Below are 22,171 nucleotides of genomic sequence, written 5' to 3' on the forward strand. Positions count from 1 at the left end.
CGAACTTGTAGTGCCTGCCGAGGGGGAGGCAGAGGTGTTGCCGGCACCAGATGGTGCCGGGCTTGAGTGAGGAGGAGGAGTTGAGGTCCTTGCTGAGCCGGCAGAGCCCTCCGGCTTGGAGCCAAGCTTGAGCGCAGGGCTGAAAGAGAGAAAAAGGAAGGGTTGGGAAAAAGCAACCGGAAAAGAACTTGGTAAGAACAAAACAAACAAAAAGAGAAGTAAAGAACTTACCCGGAAGAAACCGGCATCTTCTTATGCTTGTAGCGCTTCGTGCCTACTTGCTTTCCCCCAAGGACTTCAGTCCGAGGGCGTTTGGCAGGAGGAGCTTGGCTAGGGCCGGCGTCAGCAGCCGGAGCCTTGTTCTTCTGGCCTTGGGCCATGAGTTTCTCCACAAACTCGTTGCCGGCCTCGGCCCCTGTGGGAGCAACGTGCTCGTGGACCCGTGGTTCGGGGCTAGCCGAGGGAACGTCTACGGAAGGAGATAGGTAACGTAAGAATATGAGAGATGAAAAAGAAGAGCTACCTCAACTGAGCTCAGGTCGTCAGACGAACCGACTGGCTCCGGTGGAGATTTGCCAAGGCGCGAGGCTGGAGTCCGGCCCATCTTCAGGTCCTGCCAATGAATGAAAGGGTCCGGATCGAACTTGTCAAGAGCACGCTTCTGGAAAGGGCCTCGCCGGTCTGAATCGATGCGGGGGAAGCGGTCCTTGGCCTGAAAACAAGCAAGAAAAAGAATTAGCCGTAGTATAAAAGTTACCGATAAGCCGACCCGAGTTGCGTAATTTCTTACTTCTAGGGTCGGAGGGTTAGTGGAACTGAGAGGCCGGAGGCCCCACTCCCAGTCAACCGGCATGTCCGTTTGGCATATTTGGCTAGCCTTCAGGACCACATCTGCCTTGCTCAAGGGCAGGCCGGTGATCTTGGTGGGATCGCCGGGGCCGTACATCTCGCTCATCTTGTGAACGCGACGCTTGAGGGGAAGCACCCGGCGGCTGATGAAGGTGCGGATGATATCGTCGGAGCAAATGTTGGTTTCATTCATCAGCTTCAACATGAAGCGTACCACCCGGTTCGTCTCTATGTGATCCGTACTAGGGTTGTAGTTCCAGTTGATCTTGGCGGGCGGCGCCGGGTTGAAGGGCGGCAAGTTGATAAGATCAGTGGCGCTCTTGTTCTTCACGTAGAAGAACGTTATCTACCACAACCGGCAAGACTCGAGACCATTGAACTTAAAAAAGGGGCTCCCTTGGCGGGAGCCGATGATACAAGACCCGCATTGTACGGGGGGTTTGGGCTTGGGAATGTCCTTGCCCTGGACCGAGTTGATCCGAAGAGAAAAGAAGCGTGCAAACGTCTCGCGAGCAGGACGGATGCCGATGTAGCCTTCCATGAAGGCCACAAAACAAGAAAGATAAAAACGGCATTGCCGGGAAGGTGGTGAGGCCGGAGTCGATATAAATCGAGGAATTGGCGGAAGAAATCGGAGGCGAGAAGGCCGAAGCCACGCTCAAAATGAGCAAGGAAAACAACGACCTCACCGGGTTCAAGCACCGGTTCGATCTCGTCACGAGGAAGCCGGCAGGAGACTCCTTCCGGTATTCTCCTGGACCGGTAAAGCCAGTCGAGCTCGTATTGAGTCACGTCGGAACCCCTCCAGTGCTCCGCGTGTGATACCGGAAAGATCCTTTCCGGGGCCGGCTGGAGGTGCCGACCTCTTGATCCTTGCTGGATTCCATTTCCATCCGGGCGAGATCTTCAGTTAGCCCGTCGGAAGTGCTACTGCCTTGACTACTAGAGGAGGAGGTGGGAAGAGATTCTTCGCTAGACATATAGATCTGGGCGACGCCGGAATCTACCAAAAAACAGTTTTCCCCAAACACACCCTCGCGCGAAGATCTACGAGTAAGAGAAAAAGCAAAATAAAGAGGGGATAAATACTCTACCGGCCCAAGATCTGGAAAGCTAGGAGAGAAGAGGTAAAAGTGTATCGGGCCTAACCTGAGGCGGCGGAGTCGCAGAAGAGGTGGTTCGCCGGAGGTATGGTGAGCTTGCTGTTGGCGAGGAGGTCCGCCGACGGTGAGGTGGAGAAGAGCTCGAGGAAGCACAAATGACGCGACTGCGACAGCAGCGCCGCAGAGGTTCTTCACGCGGTGAAGTTCAACGGCATCCGGCGGAGCAGTAGCGAAAGTTCGTTGGGCGGTGGAGCTTGAGCGGCGAAAGGAGCGGCGGAGGCGCAGAGGGCAAAGGAACTGTGGGCGAGGAAGTTGGGAATGCGAAGAAGAGGATGAAGAGGAACTGCTCTGCCCTTATATAGAGAGAAGGGGTAGTGGGCCGAAAACCGTCGGGCCGCGGCGGTTCGCCTCGTGGGCCGCCACGTGGCGCGCTGATACACGTGCGGGAAGCAATATGCCACAGGGAGGCCACACGGATCCGGAACGGCCGCAAGGATCCGGTGTGGCGCCATAAATGCTGGCGCAGAAGCCGAAGGGAAGTGACCCCTGACACTGGCGCGTCAGGCACATACGGCGCATGTCACCGACGGGCACAAGCATTCGAGAAATTCTCGACTTCGCCGAGGAAAGAGTTAATGACTAAGATGCCGGAGGATATGATACCGGAAAATGCCTTGCTAAGAGAGATAACGTGGGTCCGGGCAAAGATGCCGGATCTAAGCTCAGCGCCGGATAGATTAAACCGGTATCCAAAGATGTGAGAACCTGGCATGACCTGTTGGATAGAATCCGCCAGACTATACCAGCTTCGGGGACTAATGTTGGGGGGATGATGTAGGATAACGTTGCATAGAAAACAAAAAAATTTCCTACCGCGAACACGCAATCCAAGCCAAGATGCAATCTAGAAGACGGTAGCAACGAGGGGGTATCGAGTCTCACCCTTGAAGAGATTCCAAAGCCTACAAGATGAGGCTCTTGTTGCTGCGGTAGACGTTCACTTTCCGCTTGCAAAAGCGCGTAGAAGATCTTGATCACGATCGGTTCCGGCGCCACGAACGGGCAGCACCTCCGTACTCGGTCACACGTTCGGTTGTTGATGAAGACGACGTCCACCTCCCCGTTCCAGCGGGCAGCGGAAGTAGTAGCTCCTCTTGAATCCGACAGAACGACGGCGTGGTGTCGGTGGTGGTGGAGAAATCCGGCGGAGCTTCGCTTAAGCGTGCGGGATGTGGTGGAGGAGAGAGACCGCTAGGGTTTGGGGAGAGAGGGGGGTTGGGCGCCGGCCTCTAAGGGGTGCGGCCAAGGCTGAGGCTTGAGAGTGGTCAGCCCCCTCCCTCTGCCTCCTCATTATATAGGTGGAAGCCCCAAGAGTTCGTAGTCCAAGTCTTCGAATAAGACCCCAACACTAAAACCTCCCATATGTAGGGAAACCTACTCAAGGAGGGAGTCCCACCTAAGGTGGGACTCCCACCTTTCCATGAGGTGGGTTGGCCGGCCACCCTAGGGGAGTCCACCTTGGACTCCTCCCCTTTAGGGTTGGCTGGCCATGCAAGGTGGAGTCCCTCCGGACTCTACTTTCCATGGTGATTTCTTCCGGACTTTTCTAGAACCTTCTAGAACCTGCCATAAATGCACCGGATCATTTCCAAACTTGGAATATGACTTCCTATATATGAATCTTATTCTCCGGACCATTCCGGAACTCCTCGTGATGTCCGGGATCTCATCCGGGACTCCGAACAAATATTCGAACTCCATTCCATATTCAAGTTCTACCATTTCAACATCCAACTTTAAGTGTGTCACCCTACGGTTCGTGAACTATGCGGACATGGTTGAGTACTCACTCCGACCAATAACCAATAGCGGGATCCGGAGATCCATAATGGCTCCCACATATTCAACGATGACTTCAGTGATCGAATGAACCATTCACATACGATACCAATTCCCTTTGTCACGCGATATTTTACTTGTCCGAGGTTTGATCATCGGTATCACTCTATACCTTGTTCAACCTCGTCTCCCGACAAGTACTCTTTACTCGTACCGTGGTATGTGGTCTCTTATGAACTTATTCATATGCTTGCAAGACATTAGACGACATTCCACCGAGAGGGCCCAGAGTATATCTATCCGTCATCGGGATGGACAAATCCCACTGTTGATCCATATGCCTCAACTCATACTTTCCGGATACTTAATCCCACCTTTATAACCACCCATTTACGCAGTGGCGTTTGATGTAATCAAAGTACCTTTCCGTTATAAGTGATTTACATGATCTCATGGTCATAAGGACTAGGTAACTATGTATCGAAAGCTTATAGCAAATAACTTAATGACGAGATCTTATGCTACGCTTAATTGGGTGTGTCCATTACATCATTCATATAATGATATAACCTTGTTATTAATAACATCCAATGTTCATGATTATGAAACTAATCATCCATTAATCAACAAGCTAGTTTAAGAGGCATACTAGGGACTTATTTGTTGTCTATATATCACACATGTACTAATGTTTCGGTTAATACAATTATAGCATGATATATAAACATTTATCATAAACATAAAGATATAAATAATAACCACTTTATTATTGCCTCTAGGGCATATCTCCTTCAGTGTCCCACTTGCACTAGAGTCAATAATCTAGTTTACATTTGTAAAGATATAACACCTTGGCCTTCTGGTGTTTTATCATGTTTCGCTCACGAGAGAGGTTTTAGTCAACGGATCTGACATGCTCGTAACCGTATGTATTTTGTAATTCATTTGCGTCTCAACGCATCACTCATTTCCAAATGAGTCGGCATTAAATATGTTTGGTCTTCTCGGTGGAACCTTAATTCCGCGGTCTGAAATATGTCACTAATATTGTCACACACAATATAGCTTCAAAGTTCTGACTCTGTCTGAAATACACCAAGTTCTCAAAGAACCTCTTGACTTAACATCCTTTGTCATTGTCAAAACAATGACATACTCTGCCTTCTTTTGTAGATTCCGTCACAATATTTAGAACTCTTCTAAATCTAGCATAGACAACTTCTAGCTCATTGTGCTACCTTTTAAACAACACTTAGTCTAATTTGAGATTGAAATTATATTTTATATGTGACAAAACCAATATCGTGTAACACCTTACAGCGATTTGTTTGTCATTTCTTCATACAAAAATATATATATATCCTTAGTTCTTCTAAAGTACTCAAGGATATTCTTACCGTTGTCCAATGATCATCATATGAATCATTCTCGGTATATGCTCATAACACTTTATAGCACATGATATCTGATTGTGTACATATTATTCGTGATCTATAATCACTCATGTGTTTTTACTCATTGAGTGTCATATACACTCAAGTCTTGTTAAACCTTCACATGACAAGAACATTTTCTTAATATTTCTATATTGAACTACTTCAATATCCATCATATGTACTTTGACTTAAACTTATTTATGTGTTTCAATCTATCTTCATAGATCTTGACACTAAATTTGTTTCAATCCATATCCTTTCATTGAAGTTAATTCTCAATGAAACCTTTTAATCAAGTATATAATTACATCATTTATAACCAACTATATGTCACCTACATAAAGTATTATAAATGTGTCTTAGCGCTCCCACTTAATTTCTTGCAAATGCAAGCCTCTTCATCGTCTCTCGATGAAATCAAAAACTCTTTGACTATTTCATCTCGGTGAAGATTCCAACTCCGCAATACTTACTTCATCCAATTGAAGTTCGTATACCTATCTAGTATTCCACGGACCAACAAAACTCTTGGTTGTATCTTGTATACACCTTTAATACATACTTCTGATAAGTAATGTATTTTGCCATCCTACTAGCATATCTTATAAAAGAAATATGTAGTGATTACTAGAATAATCCACATAGACTATAAGCATTGCTACGGAAGATCTAATCTTATCGTAGTCAACTCTTTGAACTTTGTCGTAAACAATTTTTCAACAAGTCGAGCTTCTTCAAAGATATTTCATCTAAGTCTATAGATCCATTTACTTTCAAAAAGTATTCATCTATTATGGATTTCATGGTGCATGGCCATTTTAACTGAGTCGTGGCCCATCATAACTTCTTTGCTTGTAGTTGGTTTATCATTGTTCAAAATCAATCCTTTGTCCACAAATCATTTATTTGATCACAAAGTAAACCATACCTACAAGGTTCAATATGTACTTCTATCTCCATGGCTAAAACACTTTGTAGTCATAGGAGCCATGATCGTTGTGGCCGCTTCCGAACCAATTCCGATGCCGCGCTACTCGATCATTATGCTCGTGTTCATAAACCTTATCAAGTTCTATTGTCCTCCCACTCAAAAACTTCGCTAGAAACAATTTCTTGGAAATAAGAAACATTGACAAACACTTTTGTCTTTGTCTCCATTGTGGGAAGAATTCCCAATCAATTCTCTCGGGATAACCAACAAAGACATTCATCCGATTTTGGTTGTAAACTTATTTACTTATGCTATGCATACCAAAATTTAAGAAAAGACTATTAGGGTTTATACCCATGTCATAACTCGTATGATGTCATTTCAACGGATCATGATGATGCTCTATTCAGTGTAAAGCGGTAGTCTCTAAAGCATAATCCACAAAAATATAATGGCATTAATATTTTATCTCATCATTGACCCAACTAGGTTTGGATACATCTCTCGGATACTTCATCATCACTATGATACTCCAAGAAATGTGAGTTGTAGAACAATTTCATAACTCTCTTAGATGTTCGCTAAAATTCGTAATTCAAATATTTCCTCCATGATCCAATCATAGATATTTGACTTTTCTATTACGATGATTTCCACTTCATGCTGAAATTTATTTGAATCCTATTCAAATGTTTCAAACTTTTCCTTATTGAATATATCCACATATATACTCAATTCATTGTTTGAAAGTTTTCATGAAGTAGAAGAATCTTCCGCACACAACTATGCCCAATGAACCACATATATCATTATGCATGTTTTCACTAAGTTAGTTGCCCGTTCAATTCTTCGGCCTATGAACGGTATTTCAGTCATTACCTTTTAGAAAAGATTTTGCAAGTGCCAAACGATTCAACAAATCGAATGACTCCAAAATCCATTTGCATGGAGTTCCTTCATGCGATCCTTTCTAACATGACCTAAATGGCGGTTCCACAAATAAGTGGAATTCAAATCATTTGCCTTATGGCATTTTAGCGTCGTTGTTATGTATGTGTGTTTCACCATTAAGATTTATAATAACTTATCCATCGTATATGGAGTAATGTCATAATTTGAACAACTCATTGTTTTCATTTGACCAGAGCAAAATAACAATTATTAAGTTCTTTATTATAAATTCTAAGGGCTAGATAGAATGCCAACGACGAACATAATAACACTTTATTTTGTTCCGTACGTACATTTCTATCATATTCCTTGTCAGTCACTTAGGCCATTGTATTCTTGTATTGCGTTGTTTTGTATGACACTTCATACCAACCAATATAGTAATAATATCCAAGAATTTCATAGTGTGACCTAACTAGGAATACAACCATAACATGTATATCATTTATATACACCCGAGCTAGACTTTCTAGTCTTTTCTTTCTTTCTCGCCAAAATATCTTTTGCAGCTTTTCTTTTAGCTTTCCTCATTATTCGAAAAACACTTCAACATTAATAACTTCTAGGTTTGTTGGTCTAATACCAATAACCTTGAGGTTCTTATTTTGAAGTTGATCATCATATGACAAGTGTTCTAGATTTCACTTATTAGTAACTATGATGAACAATTTCACTCATAATTTTATCCATCAATTCATGACAACTTTTTGAGACCATGTCCGTACATGCTAGGCTCATAAAGTTTAACCTTAGTATTCGCATGTGCAAATCTGGCTTGCACCCGTTGTAAGCACACGTAGAATCTATAACACCCGATCATCACGTGATGCTTCGATACGACGAGTCTTAGCAACGGTGCATACTAAGGATGATAACTTCATGGATATGCGAATATCGTTAGTGCCCCAATAGTTGGAGGATTGTGACGCCCGGCGTCTTCAACCTTCATACATTCCCATAAAACTTATGAGTTTATGTAGTCTCACCAAAATATATTCTATCATCTTGCAATAAGGTCTTAGATATCACATATATCTCATACCTTGATTATTTCTGAAAACTAAATTTTCAGCTCCTTACTTTTCAAACAAATTTGAACTTCAAGTTTGACGGAGACAAGATAACTTTAGGTACTAATTGAAACCATAGCTCTTTGAATCAACAATGTGAGGTTTACTAAAAGTTTGCAATAGGACTTAATCAATTCTTGATTCTTTAACAATACGGTACCAATCCGTAAAGTTTCTTGTCAGATTTTAACAGTATTTCTATCTCAATAACAAGACTAGCGCATGGTAGAAAACGGATGCCAATACTACAAAATTAATTCAAAATACTACTCAGACTATGTTTATGATAATTAGTTCATGTTTTAATCTAATTACTAATGAACTCCCACTTAATACAACATCCCTCATAGTTGTTAAATGGTACACGATCCAAATCCACTACACCAAAACCGATCATCACGTGAGATGATGTAGCTTCAATGGTGAACATCAACATGTTGATCATATCATCCATATGACTCGTGTTCAACCTTTCGGTTTCCGTTGTCCCGAGGCCATGTCTGTACATGCTAGGCTCGTCAAGCAAACCCAAGTATTCCGCGTGTGCAACATGGCTTACACCCGTTGTATGTGAATCGTTGAGTCTATCACATCCGATCATCACGAGATGCTTCGAAACGACGAACTGTACAACGGTGCATACGAGGGGAGAACACTTTATTATCTTGATATTAATGTGAGGGATCATCTTATAATGCTACCGTCGCGTTCTAAGCAAAATAAGATGCATAAAAGGATTAACATCACATGCAATTCATATGTGATATGATATGGCCCTTTTGTCTTTGCGCCTTCGATCTTCATCTCTAAAGCACGGACATGATCTCCATCATCAACGGGCATGATCTCCATCATCGCCGGCGTAGCGTCAAGGTTCATGACGCCGTCTTCATGGTTGTTCACCTCATGTAGCAACTATTACAACTACTTTGAAATACTACTCAACATGAAATTTAAAGACAACCATAAGGTTCCCGCCGGTTGCCACAATACAATAATGATCATCTCATACATATTCATCATCACATTATGGCCATATCACATCACCAAACCCCGCAAAAACAAGTTAGACGTCTCTAATTTGGTTTGCATATTTTACGTGGTTTAGGGTTTTCGAGTAGAGATCTAATCTACCTACGAACATGAACCACAACGGTGATACTAGTGTTGTCAATAGAAGAGTAAATTGAATCTTCACTATAGTAGGAGAGACAGACACCCGCAAAGCCTCTTATGCAATACAAGTTGCATGTCGAACGAGGAACAAGTCTCATGAACGCGGTCATGTAAAGTTAGTCCGAGCCGCTTCATCCCACTATGCCACAAAGATGCAAAGTACTCAAACTAAAGATAACAAGAGCATCAACGCCCACAAAACCATTGTGTTCTACTCGTGCAACCATCTATGCATAGACACGGCTCGATACCACCGTAGGATAACGTTGCATAGAAAACAAAAAATTTCCTACCGCGAACACGCAATCCAAGCCAAGATGCAATCTAGAAGACGGTAGCAACGAGGGGGTATCGAGTCTCACCCTTGAAGAGATTCCAAAGCCTACAAGATGAGGCTCTTGTTGCTGCGGTAGACGTTCACTTGCCGCTTGCAAAAGCGCGTAGAAGATCTTGATCACGATCGGTTCCGGCGCCACGAACGGGCAGCACCTCCGTACTCGGTCACACGTTCGGTTGTTGATGAAGACGACGTCCACCTCCCCGTTCCAGCGGGCAGCGGAAGTAGTAGCTCCTCTTGAATCCGACAAGCACGACGGCGTGGTGTCGGTGGTGGTGGAGAAATCCGGCTGAGCTTCGCTTAAGCGTGCGGGATGTGGTGGAGGAGAGAGACCGCTAGGGTTTGGGGAGAGAGGGGGGTTGGGCGCCGGCCCTCTAAGGGGTGCGGCCAAGGCTGAGGCTTGAGAGTGGTCAGCCCCCTCTCCTATGCCTCCTCATTATATAGGTGGAAGTCACCAAGAGTTCGTAGTCCAAGTCTTCGAATAAGACCCCAACACTAAAACCTCCCATATGTGGGAAACCTACTCAAGGAGGGAGTCCTACCTAAGGTGGGACTCCCACCTTCCTTGAGGTGGGTTGGCCGGCCACCCTAGGGGAGTCCACCTTGGACTCCTCCCCTTTAGGGTTGGCTGGTCATGCAAGGTGGAGTCCCTCCGGACTCTACTTTCCATGGTGATTTCTTCCGGACTTTTCTAGAACCTTCTAGAACCTGCCATAAATGCACCGGATCATTTCCAAACTTGGAATATGACTTCCTATATATGAATCTTATTCTCCGGTGTCGTGGTATCGTCACGGCATATGCCATAGGGTGGCTAATCGAAGGGGCTCCTGAGAGATCTCACGGCGGTATCCGGAAGCGGGTATGGGCACGAGCGACACGGCGACGTACCCAGGTTCGAGGCCCTCCGGTGGAGGTAAAACCTCTACTCCTGCTATGGGTGTATATGATATCACACAGTACAATGGTGCTCCTAGAGCTGTGTCCGGCTGGCCCTGAGAGGCTAAGGAAGACGAAGGTCTCTCTCACAGGGCAGCGCTGTAGGTAGGTGAAAGCAAGAAGTGATCGATCGTCCCTGCACGAGAGGGGGTAGTGCGGCTTATATAGGCACCGGCACTTTACATATAAGACCCTATAGTCTACTAGCCGGCTTGGCCGGCTTCGGCTTCCGCTCCTTCCCGAGGCGGTGATGTCAGGAGCCGTTGAGGCGTAGTGGCCTGTCCCATCCGGCTGCCCAGGTCAGCGGTATGGAGAGGAGGTGTCTCGGTCGCCGTCAGCCACTGTAGCCTGTACGGCGCGTCGTAAGCCATGATGGCCTGTCCGGCGCGTGGCACTATTGCTCCACAGTGCCCCGCGCTTTACGGAAGATGAAGTCAGCGTGGACTTTGGGAACCCGGATCACCAACCCGGTTCCTTCCGGTGCAAGACTCGCCAGCCTCGAGTCGGTCCGAGGTACGGACCCCCGGCCGGATATGGCTTGTAGAAGCCGGCCCAGCCTACGGCATTGGCGGCCGTAGCCGGGCCGACTAGGACCTAGAGCCAGCCGGCTTCCGGACCAGCCGGCCACGGCGCCGGCCGGCTGCTCCTCGGCCGGCCTTTGCCGCGAGCCGGCCAGTGGCCAGCCGGCTGCTCCGCGTCCATTGCCCTACCCGGGGTCTTCCCCCCGACATTAGCCCCCGAAGCTGGCAAGGTCCTGCGTTTAGAAGGACCTAGGCAGGTTTTCCTAGCTTCTTGAACATATTTGACGGCACTTGGAGGGGCCGACTGAGAATTTTCATTCAGCCGGCTGCGCCCTCATCTGGCTCGTTCTTGTCGGCTGCTTCTAGCCGGCTGCTTTTTACACTTGTATAGTTTTTGCTTTCTCGCAAGATCTGATGGCGCCTCCGCCTTGCTGATGAATTTTGGTTCGAGTGGAACTTTTTGTCCGGCTCCGGCTTGCTGTGCGCCGGGGTCTCCGCCTCCTCGGGTCCTGCGCCCGACTTGACCGGCTCGACGCCCGGCTCGGCGGTCGGTTCGTCCGGTCACATCAATGTCCCTCCGGATCCGGTGCGGTAGTGGGCGACGTGGTGTGGCAGTTTCGGTAACGGTAGCGGTCGTGGGCGACGTTAATGCGCAGAAGATCCGGGCGGCGTGGCCACGATCGCCACGTGGAGACCAACTGCCCGCCGCGGTCGGCTATAAATGCCGCGGGGGAGGGTACCGAGGCGGCACTTGCTCACTTCTCCTCCCTCGCGCTCCTGCCTCCATCGCTCTCCGCGCGCTCGAGCTCGCTGTTGCTTCGGCGAACGTCTCCCGCTGGCGAACTCCGGCGGGCGAATCTCCACCGATCCGCCGCCGCCACTTCTTCAGTCCGGCGCCACGGGGCCGCGCGTCTCGACGGAGCGTCCCCGGCCCGCCGTTGTCGCCGCCGCGGTCGCAAGGCTCTTCCTCGCCGTTCCGCCTCTCCTGGTCATCTTCTTCCTCGACCTCGTCAATGGCGTCTCCCGGCGGATCTTGGAGGGGCTCCTACATGCGGGAGGACGACATCGATCGCTCGGTGCGCCTCCGGCGGATCCCGCAGATCGGTGATCACGCGGGCGCCCGGTGGGGAGTTGGAGCCCAAGCCGGAGCCCGGCGAGCGCGTCGTTTTCGGCGCGCACCTCGATCGCGGGCTGGGCCTGCCGGCTTCAACGTTCTTCCGGCGGTTCCTTGACCACTTCGGCCTTCAGCCGCACCACTTGCCGGCCAACGCGTGCGTCCTCTTGAGCTGCTTCGTAGCGTTCATGGAGGCCTACGCCGGCTTGTGGCCCGACATCGACTTCTGGAGCCGGCTCTTCTACTTGAAGGCCCAAACCACCGAAGGCCGCCTGCGGGCCTGCGGCGCCGCCTCGATCTACACTCGGCCTGGTACGCCTTTCCCCAAAATCCCCACCGTTGACTCGGTGAAGAACTGGCAGATGTCATTCTTCTACGTGCGCAACGACGGGCGCTCGTCGACCGGATCAACTTGCCGGAGTTCAACCCGGCTCCTCCGAGCCGGCCGGATCAACCGGAGCCACAATGCCCGCTCGACGGATCCGAACGCCGAGGTGAACCTGCCGTGGGACTTCCGGCGACAGCCACCGATGGCGGGCTGACCGCCGAGGATCTCCTCTGCACCATCGCCGAGCGCCGGGTGCTGCCGCTCCAGATGCGCTCCCACAAGATCGGGCACATGTCCGGCCGGTTCGATCCGAACCGCACGTCCAAGGCGCCGCTCAACAAGGCCCAGGTGGCCAGCCGGGTGAACCATATCACCAAGGCGAACCTCACGGAGAACTGGAGCTACGGGCTGGCGCCTTGTGACAGGGACCATCCGCCAGCGCGGGTAAGCCTCATGTCTTTGCCATTTTCCGGCTTGCGGCTGCGAGGCCGACTTCCTTTTTCTTCTGCCGTCTTCCGGCTTGTCATATGTTCATGTTTTTTCTGTCTTTCTAGCTTTTTGAGCGCCAGAACGCCGAGGACGGCGACCTGGCGACGAAGAGGTGGACGCCGGATCACGTCGATCCGGCCGACCAAGCCGGCGAACATGCCGGCGACGACGACCTGCCGCAGGCGCCTGATCTAGGCGGCCAGGGGGAGCACAATCCGCCCCCTTCACCAGAGCAGCAAGAGGAGGAGGAGGAGCCGGCGACGTCCGGCACGGGACCCATCCCCGCCGTGCCTCTGCGTACGAGGCCGCCAAGCACCACGGCGACTTCGGCGCCCAAGGGCACGAAGCGAGCCGGCTCCACCGCCGCCTTGGAGGCGAAGGCGAAGAAACTGCGCCGGCAGCAGCCGAAGATGGTCCCGGAGCAGGCCGGGTGAGCTCTTTCTCTCCTTTTTCTTGTTTGATTCCTTTTCTTTCCTTACTTTTATGCTTATTATCTCTCTGTTTTATCCGGCTAGGGCCCCTATCAAGTTTGCCCAGGGCGGCGGCTCCCGGCAAGCTCCGCGCGTTACGTCGCCGCTTCCCCGCCGAAGGAGGGAGCGACGCCGCAGCCTTCCTCGCGCGCACCTACACCGCCGCCGCCCGCCACAGGGCGCCTTCCTTTGCCGTGCCGCCGGCCTCGGCGCCCGATCGCGGCACGCGGGTTGAGCCGACTCGCCGGGCGACGCCGGACGACATGTTCCCGGGCCGGACTCGTCCTCCGGGCCCAGCCTGCTGGGGCTGGCCTGGGAATGCCGCCTTCAGCCGGAGTCGGAGCCGGCAGGGCTGCTCCTGGAACCGGCGCTGGCAGGGCTGTGCCGCCTGCGGCCGGAGCCGGCGCCGGGCCCACCGTGGTGGAGCTGGACGGGAGTCCGGAGGGGGCGCCCCAGGCGCCGGAGGCGACTGGGCCGGCTGGGCCATCTGCTGCGCCCGAAGCGACGCCGCCACCGCAGCCGACGACGGAGGAGCCGGCCCGACAGGAGCCGGCGAGAGACGAGCCGGCGCGCACGGAGGGCGCCGACTCGCGCGCGCTGGTGAGGACGGGAACCTCATCGGCATCACCGCAAGGCCTGCATGTGGCCAAGGGCGCACTTCTTCTTCAAGTGCCGTCCGCCTCCGACTCCAGCCTCGGCTCGGCCGCCACCATGGAGCAGGCGTGGCTCCGCGCCGACTCCTACGAGGTGACCAGCCGGGAGGGGAACCCCGGCCAAGCATCGGTGGAGATGTTCTTCTCCAGCCTGCAGGCCAATCTCAAGGCCAGGGCAACCGAGGCCGCGGCTAACGTCGCCAAGGTGGAGGAAGCCAGCAAGGTAAGCTTTGATTGTTTTTGATCTGAGTATTATCCTGGTAGCCCTCCGAGGCATGGGCCGGCTGCTTGGAGCCGGCACGGGTTTCGCCTGGCATACTGACTTTTCTTTTTTCCTTAGGCTGTGGCGGATCGGCGCACCGCTCTGTACAACCGCGCCGTGACCCACTACCACAAGGCCAAGCTGGACCGGGCCGACTTGGCCCGCGAGCTGGAAGCCGTCAAGGGTAAGTTCTATGCTTCTTTCGACTTGATGTCTTGTTTTCTTTCTAGTCTTGGTTGGCTGATATTTCTTTCTGGCCGTCTTGCAGTTGAAGCCGCCAAGGTCCCGCAGCTGGAGTCGGATCTCCGAGCCGCTCGCGACCAGTGCGCCGTGAGCGAGGAGGCGGGCCGATCCGCCGCCCGCAAGCTGCAGGTGGCCGACGGGGAGCTGAAGCGGCTGCGCCAGCTTGAGGCTAACCACCTTAAGGAGCTTGCCGCCCTCAAGAAGGACGGGGAGGATAAGCTGGCGGAGCTGAGCAAGCGGCTGGACGAGGTGGAGAGGCAACGGCTTGCGCTTCAGGAGGAAGTCACCACCAAGTCCACGGAGCTGACGGCCACCGCCAAGCGCTGGACGGAGGGGATTGGCGCGCTTGATCGCGGCTTGTCGGGTGAGTGCCTCTATGTTTCCTTCCCTTTGCCGGCTTTCGGCTGTCGGCTGCCGGCTTAGGTTGGTAGCCGGCAGCTGAAACTTGTCTTTTTCGCTATCTCCATCTTCGGGCTGGGGGCAGTCGGCTCGTGCCGGCTGCCGCCAGTCTTACTTTAGGACTTCGGAATCTCCATCTTCGGGCTGGGGGCAGTCGGCTCGTGCCGGCTGCCGCCAGTCTTACTTTAGGACTTCGAAAATTTGCATTTTTCAGCTTATTTCGGCTTTTGGTGGTTTCTGACATGCTTCTTCCCGCAGCGGCGTTCCCGGAAACGCAGGATGCGGCCTTGGCAGCCGTTGGCGTTGAGCGCGAGTCCCGGAGGCGGGCGACTGGTGAGGGCAGCTCGGAGTACTTCAGCATGGAGGATCACCTGGCGTCCATGGCTGCCCGCATCGAGCCCATCACCAAGCTCGGCTGGGAACTTCGGAAGGCGGCTGAAGAGCTGGTGCCCATGCTGTGGCCTGAAGAGGCGGCGCCGCAAGATATCTCCGGCCTCATCTCTCGCGATGGAGCAGGCGCCGGACCGTTTCCTCGACTGGAAGGAGTCGGCCACACGCGCCGGTGCCGACATGGCGCTGTCCTTCGTCCTCTCCTGGTACAACGAGGTGGACCTGGGGCAGCTTGAGTTCCGGCGAGCCGGCGTGGAGGACAAGCTTCCAGCCGATCTCAAGGCCGCCCGCCTTGCTCGAGCCAGTACCATCGCCGAGTTCGTCGACAAGGCCCTCTTCGTCGCGGATCCGAACCCTCCTCCATCCAATGGGGAGTACGAGATGGGGGATGAGGAGGCGGAGGACGTGCCTGAGGACGACCCGGCAGCCGGCTCCACTGATGCTCCTCCAGCTGGCGCTTAGTTTACCTGTCTTTTGATTGTTGCTTTTGCCAAGACAATTTATCAAATTCCCGGGATGCCGGGTGCATATGTAAGACAATATAATTATCCTTTTATTAAGGCACACTTTAATGTGTTTGTTAATCATTTGTGTGCCGAGTTGCTTTCTTTCGACTCGTTCGCTTTTTCCCATCCGCCCCACTCTTTGGCTGTGCCCCTGCCGGTCGTACGTCCGACTTGCGATCCGTCGCCGGATCAAGAGCGGGCCGCTGGGTGAGGACGACAGTATTTCAGTCGAACGAGCTGAATTCGGCAATCCGGCATTTTTATGAAAAGTTGCAAGTCAACTCGCTTTTACTCTTTCCCTTAGTCGTTTTTCGCGTGCCGGCTCCCTAGGCCTTACTCCCGCCAGCCGGACAGCCGGGTTGCGGTCCGTAGGCCGGATCGGAAGCCGGTTGTCGGAAACCGGATCACGTTACTGAGCCGACCGCGTGAGAGGGTTCAAGCCAATTGGCGAAACAAGGTAAAGTAAGCGAAAAACTTGTCGGAAACGGCGCTCTTGGCGCGTGCTTTTCATAGCTTACAAAAGGGATACAAGGGATACATACATTCCTCCTCTCATGTGTAAAATGGGCGGAGTAACCTGACATTCCAGGGACGTTTAGTCTCCTCGTCGGCCTTGTCCGGCTTGTTTTTCTTAGCCTCTTGGGCATCTATGAGATAGTAGGAATCATTGCCTACCGCCTTGCTCACGATGAAGGGACCTTCCCATGGGGATGCTAGTTTATGTCTGTCCGGCTGTCCGTTGGATCAGCCGGAGCACTAAGTCTCCTTCTCGGAATACTAAGGTCTTGACCTTCCGGCCGTGGTAGCGACGGAGGCTTTGCTCGATATACGGTTGACCTGGACTCGGCCATCAGCCGGACCTCTTCAACCAGGTCGACTCCATCTTCGCGAGCTTCTTTGGCTTCAGCTTCTGTGTAGAGCTTGATTCTTGGCGCGTCGTGCTCGATATCAGTCGGCAGGACGGCTTCGGCCCCGTATACGAGGAAGAAGGGTGTGAACCCGACTGAGCGATTTGGCGTCGTGCGCAGGCTCCACAGCACACTGGGCAGCTCTTCAATCCAGCAGCCGGCTGAGCGCTCAAGCGGCTCCACCAGCCGGGGCCGGATGCCGGCTAGGATCAAGCCATTAGCCTTCTCCACTTGGCCATTGGTCTCCGGGTGCGCCACGGACGATAGGTCCATCCGGATCCCCATCTCTCCGCAGTAGCGCTTGAAGATGCCTTCAGCGAAGTTGCTGCCATTGTCGGTGATGATGCTATGCGGGTAGCCATATCTTATGATTATTTCCTTGAGGAATGTGACGGCTGTGGAGCCGTCCAGCTTCTTGATTGGCTTGGCTTCGATCCACTTAGTGAACTTGTCAATCATCACCAAGAGATGAGTCATGCCGCCTCGGGCTGTTTTGAATGGGCCCACCATATCCAAACCCCATACGGCAAATGGCCAGGTAATGGGGATGGTCTTCAAGGCAGAAGCCGGCGTGTTCCTTTGCTTGGCGAAGCGTTGGCAGCCGTTACACTTCTTCACCAGTTCTTCTGCGTCTCTGAGCGCAGTCGGCCATTAAAACCGTGCCGGAAGGCTTTGGCCACTATGGCTCGGGAGGAGGCGTGGTGGCCGCACTCATCCTGATGGATTTCCCTTAGGAGTTCAATCCCTTCAGCCGGCTCGACGCACCGCTGGAGCACCCCACTAACGCTGCGTTTGTACAGCTCGTGGTTGATGATTGTATAGGCCTTGGCCCTTCTCTCAATCTGCCCGGCCCGGACTCGTCATCGGGCAGCACACCGTCGGTGAGGTAGGAGAGGAATTCTTGTGCCCATGAAGGTACGCATCTTATCTCGAATACGCTGACCAACAGGGTCTCCCGCGTGGGAGCTTCCGGCTTCGACTGCATGGTCGCCGGGTTCGGCTTGCTAGCCGGCGGGTTCGGCTTGCTAGCCCCCGAGTGTGGCGATGAAGCCCCCGGGTTAGACTGAGGAGTCCCCGGGTTCGGCGTGGTAGCCGGCGGGTTCGGCTTGTTAGCCCCCGACTTGGGCGATGAAGCCCCCGGGTTCGGCTGAGCAGCCCCCGGGTCAGCCGGCACGAATATTGAATTCGAATCCGGTGACGGTATGATGGACGGCTTCTTGATGACCGCCAAGGCGATGCCCGGCGGAATGGCTTGCCGGGTTGAGCCAATCTTGGACAAGGCGTCAGCCGCCTCGTTGTTTGCTCGTGGCACATGGTGGAATTCGCAGCCGTCGAAGAAGCCGGATAGCTGCTGGACATGGAAGCGGTATGAGGCCATGTTGGCGTCCTTCGCGTCCCAGTCGCCAGATGCTTGCTGTATAACCAAGTCGGAGTCGCCGAAGCAAAGTATGCGACGCACGCCAATCTCCTTGGCCAGCTTCAGCCCATGTATGAGTGCTTCATACTCCGCCACATTGTTGGACGCGGCGAAGTGAATCTGCAGGACGTAGTCCAGCCGGTCTCCCTTGGGCGAGGTGATGACGATGCCGGCTCCTAAGCCGTTGCGCATCTTCGAGCCGTCGAAGTGCATCTTCCAATGTGTGGAATCCGGCACAGGCGGTAGGTACTGCATCTCAGCCCAGTCGACGAAGAAGTCCGCGAGGATCTGTGACTTGATGGCTGTGCGTGGCTCGTAGAGGATGGTGTGGGCGGCTAGCTCCAGGGCCCACTTGGCAACCTGGCCGTTGGCATCCTTACTACCGATGATTTCCGCCAGAGGCGCTGTGGCAACCACCCGGATGGGATGTTCTTGGAAGTAATGCTTGAGTTTCTTGGCTGCCATGTAGACACCGTAGGTGACCTTCTGGTAGTGGGGGTAGTTTTGCTTCGACTGGGAGAGCACTTCGCTGAGGTAGTAGACTGGCCGCTGGACCAGCTGCTCTCTGTTTTCGGCTTCTCTGCGCTCCACCACCAGGACAACGCTAACCACTCGGTTGGTGGCTGCGATGTACAACAGCATCGGCTCCATTGAACCCGGCGTTGCAAGGATTGGCGCGGTTGACAGCACGCGCTTTAAGTCACGGAAGGCTTCATCCGCCTGCGGTGACCAGACGAACTTGTCCGCCTTCTTCATCAATTGGTACAGGGGCAGTGCCTTCTCCCCCAGCCGGCTGACGAAGCGGCTCAAGGAAGCCAGGCAGCCAGTGAACTTCTGGACGTCCTTGAGGCACTGCGGCAGCTCCATCTTTTCAATGGCACTGATCTTCTCCGGGTTGGCTTCGATTCCTCGCTGAGAGACGAGGTAGCCCAGGAGTTGGCCGGCTGGCACGCCGAATGTGCACTTGGCCGGGTTGAGCTTCATCCGGAATCTTCGCAGATTGGTGAAGGTTTCTCTCGGGTCATCAAGGAGGGTAGGCATCTCCTTGGTTTTTACAACGACATCATCCACATATGCGTGAACATTTCGCCGATTTGATCCTGCAAACACTTTTGCATGCACCTTTGGTAGGTGGCGCCTGCATTTTTCAAGCCGAACGGCATAGTCGTGTAGCGATAAGCCCCGTACGGGGTAATGAACGAAGTCTTTATTTGATCATCCGGATTCAACGGAATCTGGTGGTAGCCTGAATAGGCATCTAGAAAAGACAACAATTCACAGCCGGCAGTCGAGTCTATGACTTGATCTATGCGCGGCAGTGGGAAGGGGTCCTTCGGGCACGCCTTGTTCAGGCTGGTGTAGTCGATACACATGCGCCAGGAGCCGTTCTTCTTCAAGACCAGGACCGGGTTCGCCAACCGGTCCGGGTGCGGTACTTCCATGATGAAGCCGGCAGCTAGGAGCCGGGCGATTTCTTCACCGATGGCCTTCCTTCGTTCTTCGGCGAAGCGCCCGAGAGGCTGCTTCACCGGCTTGGCGTCGAGCTGGACGTGGAGGTGGTGCTCAGCCAACTCCCTCGGCACACCCGGCATGTCTCTTGGAGTCCATGCGAAGATGTCCCGATTCTCACGGAGGAAGCTGGTGAGCTCGCTTTCCTATTTCTTGCTCAAGCCGGCACCGATGGTGACGTACTTGTCCGGCTGCGCCGGGTCCAGCAGGATCTTCTTGGTGTTGTCGGCCGGCTGGAAGTGAGTCGTCCCAGCCGGGTTGCCTGCAGCCGGCATGTCTGTCTGCGCGGCCTTGGCGAGGGCAACGGCGTCGTGGATGAGCTGCTTCTCGGTGGCGATGACCAGCGTCTGGGCCATCTTGGAGCTCTGCGTGGCGCAGTCCATGGAGCGGCGATAGTCGCCGGCTATGGTGATGACCCCCTTTGGGCCAGGCAGCTTCATCTTCAGGTACCCATAGTGGGGCACCGCCATGAACTTGGTCAGGGCCGGCCTGCCCAGGAGCGCGTGGTAGGGACTCACGAGGTCCACCACCTCGAACTCGATTCTCTCGGTGCGGAAGTGGTCCGGCTTCCCGAACATCACCTCCGGCGTGATCCGGCCGATCGGCCGGCAGCGGTGGCCTGGCACGATGCCATGGAAGACGGTGGGGGTGGGGCGCAACTCGGCCTCCTGGATGCCCAGCTTGCGGGCGGTGTCGCGGTAGAGGATGTTGATGCTGCTGCCGCCGTCGATGAGGACGCGCGAAAATCGCACGTTGCGCCGAGTTGTGCCGATGGTGGGGTCGAGGACCATGGCGTAGCTGCCCGGCTTCGGCAGGACAGCCGGTGTGTCGCGGCGATCAGAGGTGATGGCCTGCTCTGACCAGTTTAGGTACTGGGGGACCGGCGGTATGACCGCGTTGACCTCGAGGGAACGGCTCTGCTGGCTCGTCTTGTCCTCGGGCTCGGAAGTGAAGATGATGTAGGTAGCATCTTCGGCCAGATATCGGCCATGGTGCACTTGATTAGCCTCGTGGTGCTCGAGGTTGGCGTTCTCTGCGCCGCCTTGACCACCCGGCCCGCCGGCTGGAGGAGGCGGGGGTGGAGGGGGGAGGGGTTCGCCGCTTGTCAGCCGCTTCATGAAGTGGCAGTCGCGGGTGGTGTGGTTGGAGGGGTTCTTGCCGCTGTGGTACTTGCACGGCGAGTCGAGCATCTGCTCAAAGGTGTACTTCGGCTTCCATTGCCGGTCTGTTTGCTTCTGGCGGCGGCTGCCGCCTGCCGCGTTGTCCGACACGGCTGCCACATGGGCGGAACCGTACCGGCGGTCCGGCTGGTCGCTGTGACGCTTGCCGCGGTAGTTGTCCCATCGGCTGCCATGCGAGCCGCCCTCGGCCGGCTTGTGCTCAGCCGGCTTGTTGTTGTCTCGTCTTGCTGGGGCTGGTGAAACGTCAGCCGGCGCCTTGCCGGCTTCCTCAGCCAGCGCGTACTTGTCGGCGATGGCCATCAAGGCGGCCATCGTCTTGGGCTCGCTGCGGCGTAGCTTGTGCCACAGCATGGTGTTGGGCCGGCAGCCTCCCATGAAGAAGCTGATGGCTTGCATCTCGTGCACGCCCTCGCAAGAGTTGCGCATCTCGCACCAGCGCGTCAGGTAAGCGCGATCCGTCTCGTCCGGGCCCTGCTTGCACATCTCAAGCTGTTGAGGGCGACCCGGCCGGCGATAGGTGCCGGTGAAGTTGCTGATGAAGGCGGCCTCGAAGTCCAGCCAGCCGTTTATGCTGCCGGCTGGCAGGTTGTTGAGCCACGTGCGGGCGGAGCCGAGCAGCATGAGGGGGGAGTAGCGCACAGCCCAGCGCTTATTGCCCCGAGAGATGCCGACTGCGGTGGAGTAGTCCAGCAGCCAGTCCTCCGGCTTGGCGGTGCCGTCGTACTTGGGCGTGTCGCGGGGGAGCTGGAAGCCGTCGAGCACGGGCTCGTTGGCGATGCGGGGCCCGAAGCACTTGGGGCAAGCCGGCGCCTCCTCTTCCGCGATGCGGGATTCGATCAGCCGGTCGAGGCGGTCTCTGGCGTCGGCGGGCTCGATGCGCGGGCCCAGCCGGGAATGGGCCGGCTGTCGGGCGCCGCCGGCTTCTGGAGCCGGCCGGTGAGGGCGTCGAGGCTCGGACTCTTGCTCCTGGTTCCGGCTTGGTGGAGCCCGGCTGCGGCTGCTGCCGCCGCCTGGTTGGTGGCTCGGCCGGCTCGAGGTTGCATGCGTGGCGCGGGAGTCGTTGCGCCGGCTTGGTGCCGGGGAGGCGGATTCGGCCGTATCCTCGGCGTTGCTCGCGGCACCACGAGCGTGAGAAGCCCTAGGGTCTCGG

The sequence above is a fragment of the Lolium rigidum genome, chromosome 1 (assembly GCF_022539505.1).
Source record: "Lolium rigidum isolate FL_2022 chromosome 1, APGP_CSIRO_Lrig_0.1, whole genome shotgun sequence".
In the NCBI taxonomy this organism is placed as follows: domain Eukaryota; kingdom Viridiplantae; phylum Streptophyta; class Magnoliopsida; order Poales; family Poaceae; genus Lolium; species Lolium rigidum.